Source organism: Channa argus, chromosome 14 (assembly GCF_033026475.1).
Source record: "Channa argus isolate prfri chromosome 14, Channa argus male v1.0, whole genome shotgun sequence".
Lineage (NCBI taxonomy): Eukaryota > Metazoa > Chordata > Actinopteri > Anabantiformes > Channidae > Channa > Channa argus.
The window spans coordinates 1,007,241-1,022,324 of record NC_090210.1 but is presented as its reverse complement, the minus strand read 5'-3'; positions in this window follow the sequence as shown (position 1 = coordinate 1,022,324).

Genomic DNA, 15,084 nt, shown 5'->3' with positions numbered 1-15,084 from the left:
TTAAATTTCCCAGTTTTAACATCTAATGTGCTTTTTTTGTACTGTATCAAAAATATGTGTAAAATGATTTGCAAAACATTGCATTCTCATTGCATTCAACGTAAAAACAAAATTGTTTATACATTTCTTTTAAGGTTAAAGGTTCACACTTGTCACTGCAACAATCTGTCACATACTGTAGAACGGGGACAAATCGCACGTTGGTAATGGCATTGATGCCTACAATTAGAGCCTACAAAGGAGCACGTACAAAATGGAATAGGCTGGAGATGTACTGTATCTCCCACAATCAGTTGCCTATTCTGTATATATAAGTAATAAGAAATAGCAGTACAGAAAGTACTCTCAGTTGTAAGTTGACTAAACTGAAGCTAATACTAAAAAATTCTAATACAACAGCTTATGATTCAACTTTATGACCATTCTAGAGTTTGTTTTCCTTGACCACAGACACAGCCCTCTTGTGGCTATGTATGTAACCATGAGCGAGTCAGCTGTATTTAACAGAGTGTTTTTCTTTTATTGCACCGTTATTAATTAAAGGGATGGATGAAATATAAGAAACATTTATCAGTATCACTGTTGCAAAGTGATTATCGCAAAATGGCCCACGTAGTACAAGTTCACAATTCTTCAAAAACAAATTTAAGGAATTTGTGTCAAGAATCAAAAATCTGATCTCTTAGACATCAGTATTAGTATTAGCCACAAAAAGCCAGGCTATAGTGGAGAGCACACACTGATGGACCACACCTCATCAGCTGGGAGTTGAACTTATGACCTTTGTGTCAGAACCAGACTCACTCACTTTATTGATTTATAGTTTACTAGAGGCTCTGAGCTCTGTGGTAGGACAGCATTGATGCTATTTGGCATTCTGAGGACTGAAGACCTGAACTTTAGGATCCATCAACAGGAGGCACAGAGAAAGAAATGGAAAGTGAACCGAGAAAGAGAATAAGAGGGTGGGGAGAAGGTAAGGATGGGAGAGGTGGTGGTATGGGGGCTGAGGAGAGGCAGACAGAAGAGTGCTGAGCTTTGCCTGAAGTCCTTTTTTACACTAATTCAGACCTATTTTCTGGCAAAGTGAAAATAAAAACAAGCAAGCAAATTATAACTTACTGATAGAGCTTTACTTAAAGGTGCACTAATGGTTGTTGTAATAAAAATTGATTAAAACACTACATGTTATGATTCACTTGTAATTACAAACCCACTGAGGATTCTGTATTTTTCTTTGCCCTACAGAGTGTTTTCAGCTCATGGTCCACAGCTTTACTGCCATAAACCCACTGTAAACTACCTGTTCAGGCCTAAACAATAGACAGACAACATCACTCACTACCATGAGAACAGTGGAGCATTTGGAAAACAAATAGTTCACTCAGAAGTTTGTGGAGACCAAAACTGAGTTAAATGATAGTGACTGAAGTTGTGTGATGGAAAATATGACCCTAAATGAATGCAGTTGTTGTTCTGTGTCTTCTGGCTGTATAAATATCACTGTCAAGGCTGTAATTTTTATGTTTGACTTTCTTCAAATGCATCAAGTATAGCCAGCACAGATGGATTATGAGAAAACAGGCTGCTGGGCACATTCTGGTTTGTCAGTTTTTTGGGAGTTTTGAATATTTTAATGTAATCTATTTATGTTGGTTGTACATCTCTTTTCTGGTCATTTCGTTTCTTTTTACTGTGCTCCTTTACACACAGAATGTGAATGGTAACTTCAGAGGCTTTGGCTTATAGGAGAAAATATGATTGCGCACTATAATAAGGCAACAGATTACAAAAACAGTGAAAATGACCCACGTGTTGAAACTCAATCCAAAGAACACAACACAGGGCTGTGGAACCTAAAGAATAGAATGCGAATCTGAAACCAGGAGTGAGAAAATGGGGCAACTGTTTGAACTAAAACAAGGGAAACCACTAAGGGTGCCAGGGACTAGTGAGAAACAAAACTACCACAGAAATGATCTAGAATGGTTAATTACAATGATCTAGAAGTGTGTCTGTTCCCCGACCAACTAAAGTACATAGACCAAAAATGACCATAAGAGGAGTTAATCATGTTAAACTAATAAAAGTTAAGACTACTCCTCTTACAGAACAAAACCCCAAAACTATTAAATGTGGATTATTAAATATCAGATCTCTCTCTTCTAAATCTCTGTTAATAAATGACTTAATAAGCGATCATCAATTTCATTTATTTTGTCTGACTGAAACTTGGTTGCCGCAGGAAGAATATGTCAGTTTAAATGAGTCAACCCCACGAAATCATATTAATTATCATGTTCCTAGAAGCACAGGCCGAGGTGGAGGAGTAGCAGCAATCTTTCACTCAAGATCATCAATAAACCCTAGACCTAAACCAAATTGACCTAAACCTAAATTGAAGCGGATAATTTAACAATATGTCCTCACAACTATCTTCTGTCTGACCATTTTTTAATAACATTTGAATTTACAATAACGGACTATACAGCAGTTAGGGAAAAATTCCACTATAGCAGATGCTTAAGTGAAAAAGCTGTTAACAAATTTAAAGAAATTATTCTTTCATCATTTGCTTCACCATATGTTAATACAATGGAAAGTAGCCACCTTAATGTTACTCCTTATTGATAATTCTGCAGCCTCACTACGAAAAATATTTGATAGGGTTGACCCTCTGAAAAAGAAGGCAGTGAGCCTAGTTGAGCCTAGTATTCCCTTAACTCTAAGCAGCAATGACTTCATGACTTTCTTTAATAAGAAATAATTCACCAAATATTACAGATAGATCTTCACGTACAGCAGTGCTAGAATCATCGATTAGGCCCCAATCCCTGTTAGACTGCTTTTTACCCATAGATCTCTCTGAGCTAACTTCAATTATTACCTCATCTAAACCAACAACCTGTCTGCTAGACCCTATTCCAACTAAGCTGCTCAAGGAAGCTTTACCCTTAATAGATACGTTTGTATTAGATATCAATCTATTTTTAGAAACAGGCTATGTACCACAGGCCTATAAGTAGCTGTAATTAAACCACTACTTAAAAAACCCTGTCTTGACCCAGGTGTTTTAGCCAATTGCAGACCAATAGCTAATCTCCCCTTTTTTTGTAAAATCCTTGAAAAAGTAGTTGCAATACAACTATGCGACCAACTGTACAGTATGTATGAAGACTTTCAGTCAGGATTTAGAGTTCATCATAGTACAGAAACAGCTCTGGTGAAAGTCACCAACGATCTTCTCATGGCATCAGATAATGGACTCATCTCTATAATTCTGTTAGATCTTAGTGCTGCACTGTATGACATTAACTATGTGTGTTTTCTCCCGTAGAAGGAGTACTTCTCCTTCTCTGTTTCCCTCTCTCTGTCCCTTTCTGCAGGTGTCACCAGCTATGGAGATGTGTGTTTTCCAGTGTGCAGCTACTGGTCCTCCTGATGTTTTGTTGTTGCTCTTTTTTTTCTCTCTTCACTTTCCACTCACCCCAACCGGTCAAGCTTCCCACCCTGATCCTGGTTCTGCTGGAGGTTTCTTCCGTTAAAGGGAGTTTCTCCCCTCCACTGTTGCCTAGGGCTTGCACAAGAGGGAATTGGGTTCTCTCTATACTTTATAGTGTTGACTTTATTCTGTAAAGTGCCTTAAGATGACTTTGTCGTGGATTGGCGCTATATAAATAAAGCTGAATTGAACTGAACTGAACTGAACTGAACTGAATAGAATAGAATAGAATAGAATAGAATAGAATAGAATAGAATAGAATAGAATAGAATAGAATAGAATAGAATACCTAAGTAACCAACTTAAGCAACCAACCAAAAGGCCACACCGCAGAATAATCAAATAACCCAATACTGAACAGAGGCAGATAGGCAGGGATACACAGACAAAACCTCAGACCAAAGAGGAGAGGTCTAAAAGGAGAAATCAGGTAGAACAGTCGTTCAAGTAGGAAAACTCAACATCCAGGAGAATTCAAAGCAATGTGTAAAGAGACAATCTGGCAGGGGACTGTGAGGAGAACCGGGTTTAAATAGGCAAGGTGAAAACAATCAGGGCTGATTGAATGGAGAATTAGGTGAAATGACTAGACAGGAAGTGGAACATAGAGAATACAAAAAAAAAAGCTGGGAAACAGGAAGCAGGGCTGGAGAAATCAGGGTGAGAAAGGAAATGAGGGTGAAGGGCAGAGATTGATGAGAATGCAGTAGAGGAAGTGATAGAGAAGGACTGCTGAGATGGGGGTTGCAGGTCTAAGAATTGACAAAGCGAAGGGTGTTTGAGTGGGTAGACTGGTGCGACATTGTAGCATTGTATTGAAGTATATTTAATGCAAAAAAAAGTTTGCTGTTAGTCTGCCACCTAATTCTTGCAGCTAGTTGACAGTTTGCCATTTTAATTGCAAGTACTGTAACAACCACAGGGTCAGTGCTTCGATCCCTGGTCCTGGTTAGGTGTAGAAGTGTCCTTGGGCAAGACACCAAAAATGTAAATCGCTTTGGATAAAAGCCCCATATAAGTGGCCATTTACCATTTACTACAACAAACCATTCTACTAACATTATCCTTCACTGAAGACTCCAAGGATTATAGTTCTGACTTTTAGCTCATTTTTTTGTTTGTGATCCATAACTGTGATTCACTCTTGATAAACAGCAAGCAACTGTTTCCAGGAAAATTAATAAATGAATGCTAAACCTGACGCACCTGATAAATGTTTTTCTTTGAAAATTCCAGCTGCTTTCCAAAAGGACTTCACCAACTGGCCAAGACACACCTACTCTACTTACTTGATTAACATTATCCTTACACTCTGCAACATCAGTCCACAGAATATTATAATTCTAGTGTGAACAGCAATATATTTACTGAAATACAGGATGTGTGGTCCAGAGGTGAGAAGTAGTACATAATACATAAACTCAAGTAGTTTTAATTTTACCCTTCTACAATTCAAAAGAAAAATTTGTCACACTTTACTCACTTAATTTATTTGACACTACAAGTTACTAGGCATTCATAACAAAATATAATCAACTAATATCTGCAGTATTATACGCTTCACCTTTGACTGTTTTTTTAATTACTAGAAATCTTTTTGCCCTATTTTTTTCCTTTTTTTTGTATTCTTACAGTTAGGAATAAATATTAATTTTTGTAAAAAGGAGTACTTGTGCTCTAAAATGCACTCCATAACTAAAATAAGTTTGAGAGTATGTACTTAAACGTAAGCAAATAAGGTGAAGTGAATTCTCTTCTTGTAGCGAACTACTCCTCTGGCAAATATACTTGACCATTGAGTTTGTGTAATTGAACCACCGCACCTTAAACACACTGCATAGCTTTGAAAAAGCTTGAGGCCATGATATCTGTCACTATGAATTTTAACAATTGTAGTCTACCTCTTGTGTCGTCTTTTTAGTATTGACTACCAACACATGACTCCAAAGTGCAGAGTTCTGCATAGCAGCACTGCATAGTATTTACAGAGAGAGAGAAGATAAAAGTCTGTCTATTCTACCTCTCATTGTATAGATGTTGCATGGCACAGCACATACACATTTGGAAAAAACAAAGAGGTAATAGTTAATAAATCCACAGTAGTCAGTAGCATTATGAACAAATGCTTCTATAAAATAAATTAACATGTTAATTAAAATCATCCACCAATAGCAGCTTTGTTGGCTGTTATTTTCTTGGAGTCATGACAAAGGTCTGATGAAAATAAAGATCGAAAGGCTACAGCTTTCCAGCTTTGACAGAAATTAAATTTACAGTGGTCATTTATAAATTAGTTTCCCCTTCAGGCTTTCAATTAGACTCTTGTCTGATGGATTAATCATGTTCAAGGATAATCAGAGTAACATAATTAGGTTTAAAAAAATGTTACCTCCAAATTTTATTCTAACCTTACAAATAATTCATGCATTCAGATGAAGTCAACCATAACTTGTTTGCAGCTTTTCAGACCGAACCTGCTGAGATATTTTATCTTTTATCTTTATCTGGTGTTTAAGTCATGTCTAGTCACAATAAAGCAAAGCGATAAACGGCTTTAGAGTTCAAATCAGTCAAGACTGAAGAATTTTATTTTCCGCTCTTCTCAGCTCTCACAATGAATGGATTCACTGCCTTTCAAATGCAAATGTTACTGAAAGGAGTTAAACACAAAGGCCTCAAAATTTACATTTAAAAGCAAGTTGTTGAACTTGTAAACCACGTCTGACCTCTTCTCATCCCACATTACCCTGCTGCAGTAGACTGTGAAGGAGCCTCAGGTGAAGAAGCATATTTATTTAACTTATTTTAGCTTTAAAACAGCATCTTCTTCCACTTTTTGTGTGTAAACACAATAATACCATCAATTCTTTTGAGAAGAAAGGTGTGCATTGTTATCCACATCTAAACCCTTTCTTGCATTTGAACATCCCTCATGCTGTAATGGTTTTTGCCCCACATTTAACACATTAGTTGAAACATTTTTGTTTAAATGTTTAACCTGTAGAGACGACAAACCCCACCAGCAGCTGTAGCAATTAAGATGTTTTTTTAAAGTGAAGGAGGAGAGGTGAACACAAGGACTGGGTGGATGGTTAGTCAACAAAACATCAGACACAGAAAATGCTGTTTATTTCCTCTTCTACCTTTTTGTCTCTAGAATACATTTTATTAGTCTTTTCTGATTCAAAGGTTTATGGAGAAACCTCTATGTACCAAAACACTCCTTCAGACCATCATGAACAGCTTAAAGTAGAGATTACGACTTGCTTTCATCACTGTATTGTGCAGAAATGTCCTCCGATAATGATCATTTCCACTGAAACAGCATTAATGCACTGTAATGTTTGCCTGGTCCACTTAACACAACTAATGGGAAGTTTTTAATCCTCACGTTTCCCATAATATAATGAGGCTGATCTAAATCTCCAACCGCAGATGAGTGTCCATGTGAATCCTGCTCGGGTCCTGATGGTCTGTTAACAGAACCTAGAAATGCGAAGGCAGTGAATGTGTGTCTTTAAGAATGAAAGCAGCAATTGTAGCAGTGATTGTAAACCAACGTCATCACGGCAGTGTTCTCACCCTCATCTGTCACTAAGCATATCTTTAGCTCATCAAGGCTATTTAAGTCAATCATGACTGATGGCTTGTGACGGCGCTTCAGACATCACTGCCTGCTGAAAGCAGCAGCTCAAAACAGACAAAAACTGTACAAAGTCAATTTGTCATCTAATTAAAGCTTTGTACTGTTATCATACATTCTGTAAAAAGGCTTAGAATGTGTTTTATATATCATATCTTCATTAGAAGTATTCACTGTAGTACAGTCTTACGTCACAAAATATGACTATTATATTAGCTAGTTGATGTCAGGAACAAGTAGATATATGTCAAAAGGGCAATAACTAACAATTATGGCAAGGCAGACTCAAGTGAGGAGACAGAGGGATTGACCAGACCCTTGTTTATTGGTAATAATTAATGAACAGAATTCACTCCTAACAGGAGGGTATAAAGGAAAACATGACTGACAACGGAAATGTGTTGAGTAATACAGATCCCAGGGAAACAACATTGAACACAAAACCAAATGAAAGAAAGACAAATTATAAGAAACTTAAATACTTCCCACTAAACCTGAATTACTGACAATGAAATGTTGGGGAATGCTGGACTTAAATACTGAGGGAATAAAAGAGGGATGACGAAAGGTAAAGTTAAAGTACAGAGCTAGGAACAGGAATTGGGGAAAAAGGGCTACAAAATAAAAGTCCAAAGGGAGGAAGTGTAACCGAAGTGTCGGATCATGGCAATAACATAATGCCAGGAAGTTAAAAGTAAAACTTTATGTTACTATGGCAATATAAAGGGTTTCAATGACATGAACAGCATTTCTAGCTAATATGGATTGGCAGACACAAAAGATAACTTCTATAATTTTCACAAATTACAGGGAACTTTGCACCATCTACTACATTGCAGACCTATTAGGACAATTACAATAGGCTGTCCCAAAACCCCAGGACTCACCAGGTAGATGATATATTGAGGAACTGTGTATAAGGCAAAGGAAATGCAATAAATTACACTATCAGCGTCTTGAAAAGGATAAATTATATACGGTGGTTTGGTGGATAATTATACTATCAGATATTTAATACAGGGTCATAGATTATACACAGTTAGTTATTCATAAAATTTTGCAGTCTGATCGAATAAATGCAGTCCCTAATCTTAGAGAGTGCGCATGTACCATTTTATTTGAGAGTGAACTGAAGCATCCGCAGTAGGTCCTCAATAAATATTTGTGTACAACACTCAGTAATAGCATTATATATAGCAATTATATAAATAGCAATTTTAAAATTCAAAATACTCAAAATACTTTTGTTTACAGTTATTATTTTACTGGTGATATCATTGGTAAATAGTTTACAAATGCAGTATACTGTACATATACTGCACTGTATGTATTATAAACATATTACATATGCAGAGTATTGTATAAATATTTGTTTTCTGAGCTCTTTTCAGAGTTAAAATTTTATTTTTGTGTTCAAACTACAACATTGTACTTTGTGCATGTGACACAACACTGTATATACTGAGATAGCATTTGTTTCTCACTGTTGACCACCTGTTCTCACTGTGCAAATTCTTCAGGGCTTTACCTCATATCATAGGTAGAACTTTAAATGAATCCTCTAAATGAAATCTCTGGGCAGGACAGCTTTAATTCTAAACCATTAGCACTTTCACCTTACAGCTAGAAAGCTGCAAGTTTGCATTTCAGGCCTACCATGGCCGTCCTGTGTGGAATTTGTATGTTCTCCTCATGTTTGTGTGGATTTCCTACTACAGTTCAAAGAGATGCATGTTAGGTTAATTGGTGAATCTAAAGTATCCATACCTATGAATATGAGTGTGAACAGTTGTCTGTCTGAGTTGACCCTGAGATATACAGGTCACAAGTCTATCTCAGGACCAATACAGAAACTAACTTTATACTTTCCACTACTTTCTACTTCTCTGTGTCCATATTCATCATGTTAATCTTGAAAGCGTCCAAATGGATTGACTGCACATGTGCCACAAAAGGTACAATAGTGGCTTATTTCAAATGTATAAGGTAGGTAATGTTTAATTCAACCTCATGGACACTGTTCAGCATTTAGAGGTTCCTGTTTTTCAGTCAAATACAGCCGACAGAGAAGCGACTCTCACTGTTCTCATGGGACAACATGGGGCAGTATGCCAAGTGAGCATGAGTGTAACATCTTTGTATCCCCAACTATGAACAGTAGGGAGTGAGCGTCTAGTGTCTGTATAGATCAGTCGGCCGGTATGAACAAATCATAAGTCCTCTTTACATTTTGTATGGTAGTCACTAGTTCCTGTTTATAAATGCTGCTGTTGCAGTTTTTACCTCTTCTTTTAATCTTCTTTGGATGCAGAAGAAGTTGTTGGACAAGGTAAAAAACAGTCTTGACTTACTTGTCTTGACTGAGTTTTAAAGCTGCTTGAATTTGTCTTGAAGTATTAAATGGGCAATTATGTAGTGCTTTTATCCAATGTGCTTTACAATGTTGCTTCTCATTCAGCCGTTCACACACAAACACATGCACACACACACACGCACACACACATACACACACACACAGCGATGGGAATGGCTCCCATGAAACGTGCTCACCTGACCCACCGGAAGCAACTTAGGGTTCAGTATAAATAGGTATAAATATCAAAGTGTCTTGTGTTTACTTCAGTGGTAGCACAAAATATAAAAAAATAATTAAAAGAGCCTGAGTTGAATGATTCTTTGAAATTCACTGATACGCTTAAATACACAGTTGATCTGTTTGTTACTAATAGAACAACATATTATTGAGACTCAATGTACTTTTCTAAAGATAGGTGATTTGTTTTATTTGTTTTGCAAAGGGGAGCAGCATGTGTAGCATCCACAGAAGGAATTATAGACTCACTGATGTCAGTAACAGGTGATTACAAACACAGAACTGGGTACAATAGTGTGTATGTAAGGTCACTAGATTCAGATTTTTATGAGTAGAGTAAGTGTAAGTGTATCAGCTGAAAATCCCAGAGAAATTCAGAGGGTGTGTTTTCATGTCAACACGCTCAGTGGGACTTGGTTAATGGAGGTTGATGGTTTCCAATGTGGAGTACAGTTTCTGTCTTATCTGTTTTATTAACCTTTGACATTTATCAGTCTCTAATTAGATAGTACATTTGCATTTCAAAGATAAGATGCCATGAAAGTATGAGGGAAATGAGGGAGATGTCTATAAATAGGTACATGCGAGAACGTATCATGTGATGTCTGACCCTAATCTAAAATTCACTATGCACATAGCAAATGTGAATCCATTAGTGACAGAGAGCATTTTTTTAACATCAACTTTTCACCTGAACAAAGAACGTATAAAATAAAAAGAGACATGCTCTTATAGTGCTAAACAATATATTTTTTGTTTTCAAGAGTTTGTTTAATAGCATTAATCTCTGACCCCAGTCTTGAAAGTCAAGGTATTATACCAACATGATGCTCACATAACCTGGGTCACTGATACAGCACATGTGTGAAACTCATCCCATACATACATTATTTTCGATTGTCCTGTTTCCATGGTAATATTTAGATTATTCTATTTATAAATAGGGGTATGAGGATACCAGTCACCAGCACAACACAAAGTGTCGCTTTGGGTCATTTTATAGAATATTGTGCGCATGTAAATACATTCATTGATACAAAAGCCTGGGGTCCATTGATATGGGGAAATGTGTCTTGAATAAGTACTGGTCATTTAGCACAATAAAGAGATGTGTTTTAAGATGCATGCATGAAAGATTTGTGCTGATAGGGTCAGTTATAAAATAAAACTAATGTTCTGTTTCATGCAGTGTTCACCAAGGCTTGCACATTACTAGCTGCTGTTTTAAGCCAGAAGCAGATTCAGTAGGTTTGCTGATCTCTGAATAAGGACAAGTCATAGAGGACTCAGATCTGTGGGTAATCTAGCGATCAGTATCCAAAGCTATGTGGACACCCACATGTATGTAACAGCTGAACAACTCATTTATAGATTAGAGGCAATAATCTGCTACTATAACAGCAGGTTGATGCCCGTGGCAGCAGAGATTTGCTCCCATTCAGCCAGAAAAGCATTGGCAGGGTTGGTGATAAGGCCTGGCTCGCAGTTTGTGTGTGTGCAGTTTATTGCAACTTGTTTATGAGTTTACCTTTATGAAAAATCACTATCATAACATTTGTTGTCCAATACTGTTTTCAATTCCACAGTTGAATAAAATCTTTAAAGGTCAAACTCCTTGTCCTTAACCTTTACAGTGAATACATCTTTGGCTCGCTGCATACGTGTGGACATAGTCACAGTCAGACATAAAGTGCACCAAAGTTTGCACATGGTCAATAAAATGTGGTCATTGTTTCATATTGAAAGAAAAAGTATAAAAAATGTGTCCTGCTGCTTTGGACATTTTAAGCTAACAGCCATTCATTCATTATCTTGTGCTTATGAGTCGGGTCACGGTGGCAGCAGGTTTTGCAAGGCTTTCCAGACATTCTTCTCCGGACACTCTCCCGTCAAAGTGACCCTTAAGGCTAGTTATGACAAACGACAAGGTTAAAGATTCAGGTTTAATTAAACTACCAAACGCGGTGGTAAGGACAGTGTAAAACCACTTGCTGTCATGCTGACGACCATAGCAAAGACATTTTGGTCGTAGTGCTGATGTATATTAGCAGCTTTTCTGGCTCTTGTGGTGGAAAAACAAGTTTATACTGTGGATAAATAATGAATAATGTTGTGTTATGACATGAAATGATAATAGCTCTATGTGGTTTCTTAATGCTTATGGCTTAGTTAAAGACAAAAGATTTATCCAAAACAAGATGACATTTTGAGCCTTTTTGCAATCAGCCTGGAAAATAAGATATTGCTTCGGAAATCTCTAACTTTATGCTTGAACATTTTAGAATTCTTGTCCTAAATTTCATTTTTATTTCTGTGAGGCTTATTCAAACAAGTGTTCTGAACTGAGTTCACCAAACTCTCACCTGCAAAAACATATTGTCAAGTGGGAATTAGCCTGTTTTAAGTCAGTATGTGTGTCAGTTATGTGTTTATTGATGTTGCATATATTTGTGTGCAGTATGGAGGAATATGGGGTGGATAAATACTTTGAGGAAAGTGTGGTTGATGTAAAGAAAGTTCAGTTTCGAGGCAAACTCTGAATATAACCCAAAACCCTTGTCATAATGTAACTCTGCTGCTATCGGTGCTCATTGACTTTGGACAAGGCAGGATGGTGCATCATTGTAAAAGAACATGAACAAACTTTCTGGCATCCGGACAAAAGAGCTGCCAGCCCAACCCTGTCTCCTAAAAAATGCAGTCCTATACAACTAAACTGCAAATGCAATTACATTTAAGTAGGTAAAGTAATCGCTTATTACTGCAGAAAACGAAATTAGAATAGAATAAATTGGCTATTTGGGCAATTACAAATACATTTTCTACTAACATTTCATTAATATGTTGACTTTTAAGGTATTTGCAGCTCACCATTTACATTACATGATAACATATTGTCATTACGTTGACAGAAGACGTTATGTAGTTGAAATGATTAGTTAGTAGTTGATGATTTAGGAGACACTGTTGTACCAACAATATTGTACCAACCGTGTCTCACATACTTGAGAGATTTGTGTCAGATGGAAATATAAGAATTTCACTCATGTCTGGAGCATCTGTACTTCCACTGTGAAAACTTGCTTTGAATAAAACTGACTAGAGACAAGAAATTGACCTAGGAAAAGTTTCTGGCCTGGTGCACGTTGCTGTTTTCTGGCCTGCAGGTGGCACATGAGTCACCACAACAACAGCAAGAAAACTTAAACACTCTCAAAGAGACAGCAGTCAACGTAACCTTTCTGTACAATACAAGCCAATTTTCTACACAGTGTAAAGAAAACATCTATATTTTGGATTAAATATTTGGTTTTTTTATCTCCCCAGTTTTTTATACTGACAATCTTCTTTTCCTTTTGGCCGTTCCCTTTTAGGGGTCACCACAGCAAATCATGTGCCTCCATCTGACCCTATCTTCTGCATACTCTTCTCTCACGGGAACGAACTTAATGTCCTCTCTTACTACATCCATAAATCTACATCCAAAAAAGTTTCAACCTCAGCATCCCTCTACTGATGTACTGACAAAATTATAAAGTTTTGCTTGACATTTAGTGAAAGTTCAATTAATATATAGACCATCATCAGAAGCATGTTCAAAATAAACATTATAAAAAGGAAAACAAAAACAGACACTAGGTGCCAGGAATTAAAGAAGAGGATGGGTTTCCATGCTGGTTTTAAGAGTCTCTGGATTTCTGTCAGGTGGTCTCCTCATGCAGTTAGCAGTGCCAAATTGCTGATACCTAATCTTGGGTGGGTTATAGAGCTGCAGGGCATAATGGAACATGTTGTTGTTTGGCCTGCGTTTATGAGTGAAATCAACATAACAATCATAAAAAAGTCTGGAACATTTTTAGAAATGTGTTTCTCCGCCATGAAGATCTCCTACCTCCCATCTATGTTAGCAGCAGAAATGCTGGTGGAGAAAAACAGCCTCAGGTAAAAAAGATTTCAGCAGTTGTAAATAAACAGAGTCAATTTCATTTCACCACCTATTACACATGCAAGAGGCTTTTTTCCACAAGGCTATATAAAAAACATTTCTATAAATGAGTATCTTGGATCTATTCTAAATCTTCAACCGTGATAGGCAGACAAAGCAATTTCTTGATCATTAGAAACGTTTGCCTTTCTTACACAGAAATTGTGAAGGGATATAAATGAAACTTGAGGCTGTAGAGACTGTTGGTGTCTCAAAAGAGTGAGAAGGACCTAATTTCCAGTCAAATGTAACCAGCCTGAGAATACTCACAGCTTCATAACGGCAAAAATCTATTATTTTTACTAAAACATATGGCGAAATATTCTTATTTTTATTATTCAATTTGTTATTGTGGCTGTAAAATGTTTTGGACCACTTGGCACATAAGCACTCTACAACTTCTTTGTGCTATAAACCCTGTGATAACATTAAAACGTTTAAGAGAGGCTGAGATTTACTTTCTAGTGCAGGGTGGTTTAATGATCACCTTGTTGATCTAAGAACCTTTTTGAGCACAAAAGTACAAAAGTACAAAAAGTACAAAGTACACAGTAGTATACAATGCTAGACTGACACCAAAGGAATCAGAGGGCTGGAGCCCCCATGAACAATTTACCTATTTTGTACAGCATTTTCTGCCAATGGCAAAAAGCAAATAGGTAACTACAACTCAGATCTTAATACAAAAGCCTTTCCCTTCTTTTAGAGAACACAAAAGTACAAAAGGTTATCAATCTGCAGCACAAAGCCTCATGTCTTGTATTGGCGGGTACAGCTGTCTGGGTTCTGGGTAATTTATAATAAAGTAGAATACCAGCAGTATTAATTTCAGTGTTTTTGATACTGCTCTGTGTTCTCTGAATTTCTGCTGAAAGATGGTACAGATTTAAGGGGACACAGAGATGATGATGATTCTGAGAGATAAAGAAATACTGTAGGTTACCAACTGACAGGCTGAATCTAGTGTGAATAAGCTGTTTTGATGGTCTGTATAGTCACCATTACATAATTTCTGTACAGAAGTACAGAAGACAGACCTGAAACCATTTACAGCTGAGAGACTCTTGTGGCCTCAGAGGTTAAAACATATTGAAAGATGTTATAAAATGAGGACATCACTGTCCTCTGAGGTAAAAAGGCGTGGAAAGCTATGCTGAAATAAATGAAGAGGAAAATCAACTCTGTTCTAGAAAAGTATTTTGTGCTCTTGTCAGTCTAATAATTTCCCAATTTATCATTTAACAAAGATAAAAAAAGACTTTTTGGTGATCAACAGAGACACAGTAACAGCTATAGGTACAAAGCTAACTTTATTTGACAATTTTCTTTCCATGCTATCTTCTTTATTTTACCTCAGAAGT